General features: G+C 40.3%; 1 long non-coding RNA gene across 1 annotated transcript in view; it reads right to left on the bottom strand.

The window, feature by feature from the left end:
- LOC106520462 (uncharacterized) overlaps positions 1 to 3,091 on the bottom strand; it is a 35,315-nt gene extending 32,224 nt beyond the window's left edge. The window contains exon 1 of the long non-coding RNA XR_001310558.1: positions 3,060 to 3,091. This is a non-coding gene — a long non-coding RNA (uncharacterized LOC106520462). The remainder of the gene's footprint in view (positions 1 to 3,059) is intronic.
- Between the last annotated feature and the right edge of the window lie 4,907 nt (positions 3,092 to 7,998).

The following is a 7,998-nucleotide window of genomic DNA, read 5'->3' as shown; positions in this document are numbered from 1 at the left end:
GTCCAGGAGGCATCCTTACCAGATGCCCGAGCCACCTCAATTGGCTCCTCTCGACCTGGAGGAGCAGCGGCTCTACTACGAACAGGTGGAATTTACGCAGCTCATTTACACACTTTTCCTGAAGATAGAAGAGTTTGTTGAATCTGACGTGACATGTTCGTACGAACCCTTTGTACCAACAAAAGTAAGAGAAATTTAGGATAAGAATACGAACATGTTCTTGCATGAGGCCCATTGTGTGCGAGTCAGAACTGGGCCAGACAAATGTTATGTGGGAATTATGAGTTTAGTTAAGTTGGAATTTAATTTGTAATTATCTATGTAAATATTAATACACAGGGGTAAAGCAAGGCGTAGAAAACAAAGTCAAAAAAACATTTTACAATTTAATTCTGAGTTGGTCCTCCTTTGGCTGCAATAACTGCTTCAGTGTCTTGATTAATAGAGTTATACAAGTCTTGGACAGCAATTGAGGAAATTTTAATCCTCAAACCGAACCTATTCCAGCTCTGTATGAGATGATGGTGGGGAAATCAAAGATGCTCCAAAATAGAAATGTTAATCTATAAAAGCAGGATGACTGTGGGGGCCAGTCCACGTTTTCCACATCACTGCTTTTTTCTTTATACCCACTGTGTATAGACCTGAYAGATCATCACAATTTAACAAATACACCCAAAAGGTCTGTGTTAGGACTAAAATCATTTCAGAGCAAAGTCTCCAAACCGTTCACAGAAGTGCCTCTTTGCTTTACAACTGGGGTCAGTCCATCAGGATGAAAGACCGTAAATTGTTGTGATAATAAACCATGTCAATCTTCCTGAATCAGAATTAATTTAATTGTTCCCAAAGACGACCCCCATCCCCCTACCCCAGTACCAAATCTGTATTGCTTGATCCATTCCTAAGCTCTAAATCACCATGAATAGTTTGAAAACTCCACAATAAATTATAAACAGGCACACAGAGCTGGCAGAATGAAGGGAAGATGGAAACATTTCAGCCTTTTTTTCAGCCACAGGGAAAAACAACAACAATAACCCCTCTAGCTTGRCTCCTAATTAAAAATCTGGCTAAAGAAAGAAATTGTGGTCTGCTAAGCCAGCTTGCTTTCAAATGAAGGAATCGTGTCTACTATTGTTAATATTTATAATTATTTTTTTCTGGACAAGTCTACATTCCATAAATTGTTAGGCTGTTTTGCAATGCCCTCTGCTGAACTGATTTATCTAACATGGAAAATAAATGGTCACAAATTCGTCAAGAAAATTGCTCACAACTGTACAGTATGTAATCAGTGCATAAAAAGAGGTGCTTTTGCACAACAGAAAAGGACCTTAAACTATGACTCCTAAGTTTAAAAATAAATTAAAAATCACATTATCTAAACCGATGCAGAGTGCATGTCTTTACCCCTTTTAAACTGTACTTTAGCTCACGGATGTGCAACTAAAGGTGTATTCACCAGTGGTGGAGAAAGTACTCAAACACGCCACTGAAGTAAAAGTACAAACAAACAGACAAAATGCACTCTAGTAAAAGTAAAAGTACCACATTAAGATCTTTACTTGAGTAAAAAATGAAAATAATAAAATACTTAAAGTATTAAAAATAAAATTACTTGCTCAATGTATTCCCTAATGGTCTARAATATAATGAAGTGCCTATATATGTATGTTTTTAATTCATCAATTGTGCCATTTCAGTGAACAATGCTGCATATGATGCATGTTTTTGTGTTTACCCTCTGTGACACTTGGACTTGTGATTCTGTGCATCATGGGTGGCGGTGACAGAGTAGTTAGGGGAGTCATCCTGTAACTGGAGGGTTGCCGGTTCGGTCCCCTGTTTCARCTGTCTCAGTTGTTGTGTCCTTGGGCAAGACACTTCACTTGTCTTGCCTACAGATGGTGGTCAGAGGGTCTGGTGCTGCCGGTGCATGGCAGCCCTGCCTCTATAAGACTGCTGTGGTTACAGCTTACCACCATCAGTGTGTGCATGGGTGAATGACTGTAAGTGTAAAGTGCTTTGGGGTCCAACTGAYCATGATAAACTGCTATATAAGTTCAGACCATTTACCATCATCAGAGATTGTGACAACAGTTACAGAAGCTGTAAATTCGCCACCGACCTTCTCTATCAAATCTCCACAAGTTGTTTTATGAACTGGTTAACTTGTCCTTTAAATAAGGCCATGGGTGCCACATTTCCTCTGGCTGATACTGTGGTGGAATCCKTTTTGTGTGCTAGTGCTGCCGTTGATGCTTCAGCAGGTGATGCAGAACCGCAGAACAAAATTTAAATATGCGGTTCACCCTGCAGGACTTTTGTATGGTTTCTGAGTGAGTGACAGCTGTTAAACATGGAAGTAGAAGTGTGATGATGTGGAGCTGGATCCAGGGTTGTGTCTGCTACACCTCTTCCAGTCAGAGTTTCCATCATTTTGCTGTGTCCACTTTTTGCCTTTTTTCTTGCAGCTTCCTGGTGCCCCCCACCCCCCTTTGCGTTTTTTGCAGTTTACCCATTGCTTTCGACGTCTCCCCAACTCCAACATTATTAGAACGTTATTGTGATTGAGCAACACATGCAAATAAGTTCTTTCTCTGAATACGAAAAGCACAATTCAATAATTAAAACAAAGGCTAGTCACTGTCAGTCTGACCAATTTACTACCCACCCTGGAATAATGTTGCTGCTTAAAATCCCTGATGATTTGTTCAACCTAACATCCCTTACATTTGATACCATTTCATCAGTTTACACACCCCTCTGACCTCCTCCTTTTGGTTTGTGGTGTGAAATGCCCCGACTCCCTGCTGTTCTGCAGGAAGACAATCACAGTGTGGTGGGACTGATTGTCTTACCAACACACCCTGTGGGGTGGGTGGTGGGTGCCTGTGGAGGGCTGCATGAGAGAGACAGACTCCAATAACTGCCCTCATGTGCTCACACACATCCTTGAAGAGACACTCTGACAGTGATGGTCACATGGCTCTCCACACACACACACACACACACAAGAAATCATGCATTCTGCATGCACGCTCATTCATCCTTACCTTTCTTTCACCTTCTCAGTTGAGGTCGCTCTTCTCTTTTGCCTTCACTCACGTTTTCGTGGCCTTGATCCGGGTGTGTTCTCTCTTTTAGTGATAAATCAGGCTGTTGCCAAGCTGGCTGCAGCTGAGGCCCTGTGCGTGCGTGCGTGCGTGCGCGTGTGTGTGTGGTTTGGGGGTGCTGTAATGCACAGTATTTTAAATATAAAACAGTGATTCACAAATACAATTTTACACCTATACAAAAATAGTCATTCAACTGGATTRACAAAACTATTTTAAACCTGTTTGGTTGTAAGACTTGACATTTTGTTTTTCTGTGGCATTTCTTTAAAATAAAAKCTGATTAAAGTTTCTGGGTTAATCAAAAGTTCATGAAATAGTTCAAAGAATTCAACAAATACAAATCCACAGCTGTTGACCACAGGCTTGTGAAAATGAAACTAACATTCTTTAAAGGACTGCAAACCATCCATGCAAATATCTCACATGATCTGTTAGCACTCAGGGTATCCAACAAGGATGACTCTCAGGAACACCTAATTTGACCTCAATATTTGTCAAACTAACAGAGTTAAAATTGTGTTTGATATTGCCAAAGTTGGTCAATTCTGGAGGCCATCTAGAATCAGGTAGACTAGAAATGATCAGTTTTTTAATGTTACCTTCTGAGAGTTTCACTAAAACCTGAGCACACAGACAAACCTGGATGACTCTTAATTTCCTGCTTCGAAACTCAGATAAGCCAGATGTTCTTTTTGGACTGGAACATCTCAGGAATACCCTTTGCATCCTTTCACTTCCTGTGAAGGGCATTAATCTGGCCTCCAGTTCCAATGTAAAGAAACTTGGTGTTATTTTTCATCAGGATTTGTCTTTTAACCACCACATTCAGAATGTTACCAGGACTGCCTTTTTCCACCTGTGAGATATCATTAAAATTAGAAACATCTTGTCCAAAAATGAACTACTGCAATTCTTTATTATCTGGGAGTCCTTAAAAATTAAATGAAATGAAGATTCAAGACTTCCACTMATTATTTTTTGTACACTGCACTGACATGACATTTGTGATTTGACGCTATAAAAAAACTGAATATTTTTGCTAACAGACAGATTTGACTCTAACCTTTACTGCCTTAAACAAGAGTAATGTGCAGTGTGGTGAGCTCAACATATATGTTGTGAGTGACTCTCAGCTACCTTCACATTGAATCTTATCTTAATATCTGAGGGCATTTTTTGTGTTTAAAATTAGTTAGCTGTGGCAGCCTTATTGGATAAAATTAACTCCAAAAGTTGGAGATTTAACTTCATTGAAGTCCACCCACTGCGGTTCATCTAATATTTTGCTAATAGATAAACACACATAGAAAACATTCAATTACATCATCATGACAGAGAGTGATAAAAGTATGAATTTCAGAGCTTCCATTAGATGTTGTACTTTTTCCTCCATTTTTTTTTTTTGTTTTAAACCATTGAACCTAATCATGTTCTAATCCAACAAGTAGCTGTATCACTATGTACCAAGTGTCAATTTTCATTCACCGCCAAATGTCAAGTTGTTTGTATGTTTCAAAGGCCTGAAATCATTCCGCTAATACGTCGCCTGCTCTTTTGGCTCTTAGAGGTGGGAGGGGGAAGCAGTATCGCTGATCACAGTTATTATAAGAACATGTTGCTACGTGAAGGCAGGCAGAAACTTTAAACCGTGTCACTTTCTTTACACCKATTTCTCTCACCTTCTTTCTGCTGATGTGAGAGTTATTGATTCGAAGTGTTTTGACGTGCGACGGTTCGCTTACGTTTTTCAAACGCAGAGCCGACAAGATTGATGGGAGTTATGATTCCAAAAGCTGTTATTCGTCACCATTTGACAAATCCATATCTGGCCAAAATGCGGTCACTAGCAGCTGCTCCAATTTTTATGTTTCGCTCCRGATGAAATCCACTGCGTGAGATGTGTGTGTTTGCGTGTGTGTGTGAGTGTGCGGATCTGTGGTAGGAGATGTGTGGTCTCAATTTGACAGCAGAGAGGGATTGACAGTGCAGGATTGGACAACATTTATCTACAACAGAGCTGAGGAAAATAGGTTTGTCCCTGATGACATTTTCATCGATTGAAACATGTGCTGCCCCCCCATCCCACCCACCCCCTGCTGAAAATGACTAATCTTAGGACTTGAGGTAGCGGTTTTGTTCTTGATAGGTCAAGGTGCCATGTTCACACAACATGATGGAATCAAAATAAATTCTCACTTTAATTCCTACATGGATTTTTCCATCTTGCCCTAAGCTGAATTGAACTGAACAAAAAGAGAGAAAAATGGGGAAAAAAAAATCACTTAAATATCAGTCTGCCGCATCAAATGGCCAAGGAGTCGTGGATGAAAAGAAAAAAATACAAGATGAATGTTTTTTATGAGTTATTAAGTTCTTTGAAATGCCACCAATTTAAGAAGAGTGGTCTGTCTTTTTTTTTTTTCAAATGTCTGGCATTACAAGCATAACTTGGTTCACACAGACAGTATGAACACTATTTTAATTTTAATTTTAGAACAACGCACCATAAGGTTGATTTGGACTTATGAAACAGAGTCTTACATCTGCTCGGAGAACCAGTAGAACAATCATTGGACTCAGTGGCTGCAAAGGTAAAACATGATTTAAGACATTGCGCAACTCAGCAGATAGGATTATCATGTTTTTAAAAGCTCTTTCAGATAGTCTACACAGAGACTATATCTCATGTTAGGCTCCAGTTTTGCATCGTTTGATAAAAACACAGCCGTGTCAATCTCTTAACCTACAAAAACTGTGTTGACGAAGACCAAGTCTTTGTCTTTAAGTYTACACTGAGGGGTGGTGTTGATGACACCTGGGTTAAAATTAAACGTTTCACTGACCACATCAACTCTGTGGATAAATKTAWAAAGTTAACACYAAAAGAAAGTWWAAAAAATGGCAGGTTGGTTTTTCTGGACATCTCAGTCTCTAATGGATGGGTTGATCCACACAGACTAGTATTTGTAGTTTGACTTCCATCACCCACTGGAGCACACGGTAGGAGTCATCAGGACTCTGTACAGAGCAGACAGTGTCCCCACAAATTTGGGAGCCAGGGAGAAGGAGAAATCACACTCAAGACAGTCTCTGGAACCGTGTGGTTATCCCAACTGGGCTTTCCTCAAGGCAGACAAAAAAAAACCAAACAGGACTCCAGCCAGCCATGGGGTGAAAAGAAGGACCCCAGACCTAGACCAGTGGTCATTCCATGTTGCGGAAGTTTCAGGGAAATTGGGCCATTTATTTTCTAATCARGGTGTCCCAGTAGCTTTTAAACCCCAAAGCACATTATGGCAAAGACTGGTTTACCCCAAAGATTCGGTGAAGAACCCGGAGGACTGTGACCAGTTACACAGTGGGCAAACAAAGCAGCCACCATTTAAAAGAATGGCCCAACACAGACAAGCTACATCATCAGGCCAGGACTCTGCAGCTTACACTCATCTACAGGCCAGTGGTCAATCTTTCAGGGATGAAGATGTTCTTTTCCTTGATAGAGAGGAACATAAAGGAAGTAAAGGAAGCCATTTTTATGAAGAGAAAACACCCATATTTAAACAGGGGTGGAGGCCTCTGCGTCCAGTTGTCCCTCTCTTATATGCTGAGTATGACTCAGACCCCTGTGAACAATAGGGAAAATCAGAGTCCTTACAATTATTAGGCTGATGGTCCTCTTTTTCATGTGAAGAAACACTTTTGATTGTCATTGATAAAACTGTTTGTCCTCCATGTGTAAGTACTACTTATAAGACTGAGTTTAATTGAAACTCCTCTGACTGAACTTTTTTTTTTTCCCCAACAAAAGAAGAATTCTTCCAGAGGACCTAATCAACATTTTTAAACACCAGTTATTTGGGCACAGTGGGCACGTGCACAGTACTGTAATTTAATTGGATCACTCTTAAAATCAAATCTCCTCAGGGCTCCTCCTCTCTCAATGGGTTGAAACTGTTGTAGACTAGTTTGTGATTTAAAAGTAAAAAACAGGAATTTTCTGTWGCAATCTCACTGAATTTTGAATGTTTGCAACAAATGACCAGTAAGGTATGTGGATGTGWTTTTGCAGCCAGATTTAATGTARCATAGTATATTTTTAATTATTTGGACCAGTTTTTTTAATACTTATTTCTCAACGACATAGTTTTTAGACCTGGACATTCAGGGCTGCAGGTTCTCRAGTTTTCCATCATAAGGTGAGCTCCCATGCAGTTATCAAATAACATACAGTATCTAGCAGTAAGCTAAACTGCCTCTCTGGTTAATGCTCTAAACCATGTCCATTTCTGGTGCTTGAGGGCCACTATRCTGCATGTTTTAGATATTTCTCTGCTCCAACGCACCTGATTTGAATGAATGGGTGATTAACAGGTTTCTGCAGAACATGATGTGTCAAAGTGAAATAAGTAAACATGCAGGATGGTGGCCCTCGAGGACCATGACTGGACACTGCTGCTCTGCAGAAGCACAAGTATACATCTGTCCTTGGTGTAYTGGTCAGCTTCGGTTTCAGGTTTGAGMTCTTTTTGAGTGGAGTTTGCATGTTCTCCCATGAGTTTTCTCTGGGTACTCTGGCTTCCTCCTACAGTCCAAAAACATGCAGGTTCAGGTTAAGTGGACACTCTGAGTTGTTCCAGGGAGTGAGTTTGTGTGTGTTGTTTTGTCTTGTCTTCATGTGGCCCTGCGATGGACTGGTGACCTTTCCAGGTGTACCCTGCTTTCACCCAAAGTGAGCTGAGATAATCTCCAACACCTGCACCCCACCCCCAACCTTAAGTAGGAAGAAGCACCAGATAATAGGTGATGAATGGGTATCTTTAAAACCTGTTTTATCCGTTTGTCTATTTTGTGCAAAAATATACAAAAACAAAATCAC

This window comes from Austrofundulus limnaeus, unplaced genomic scaffold (genome assembly GCF_001266775.1).
Source record: "Austrofundulus limnaeus strain Quisiro unplaced genomic scaffold, Austrofundulus_limnaeus-1.0 Scaffold93, whole genome shotgun sequence".
Lineage (NCBI taxonomy): Eukaryota > Metazoa > Chordata > Actinopteri > Cyprinodontiformes > Rivulidae > Austrofundulus > Austrofundulus limnaeus.
Note: the sequence above shows the minus strand (reverse complement) of the source record. Positions and strands in the feature narration are given on the sequence as shown.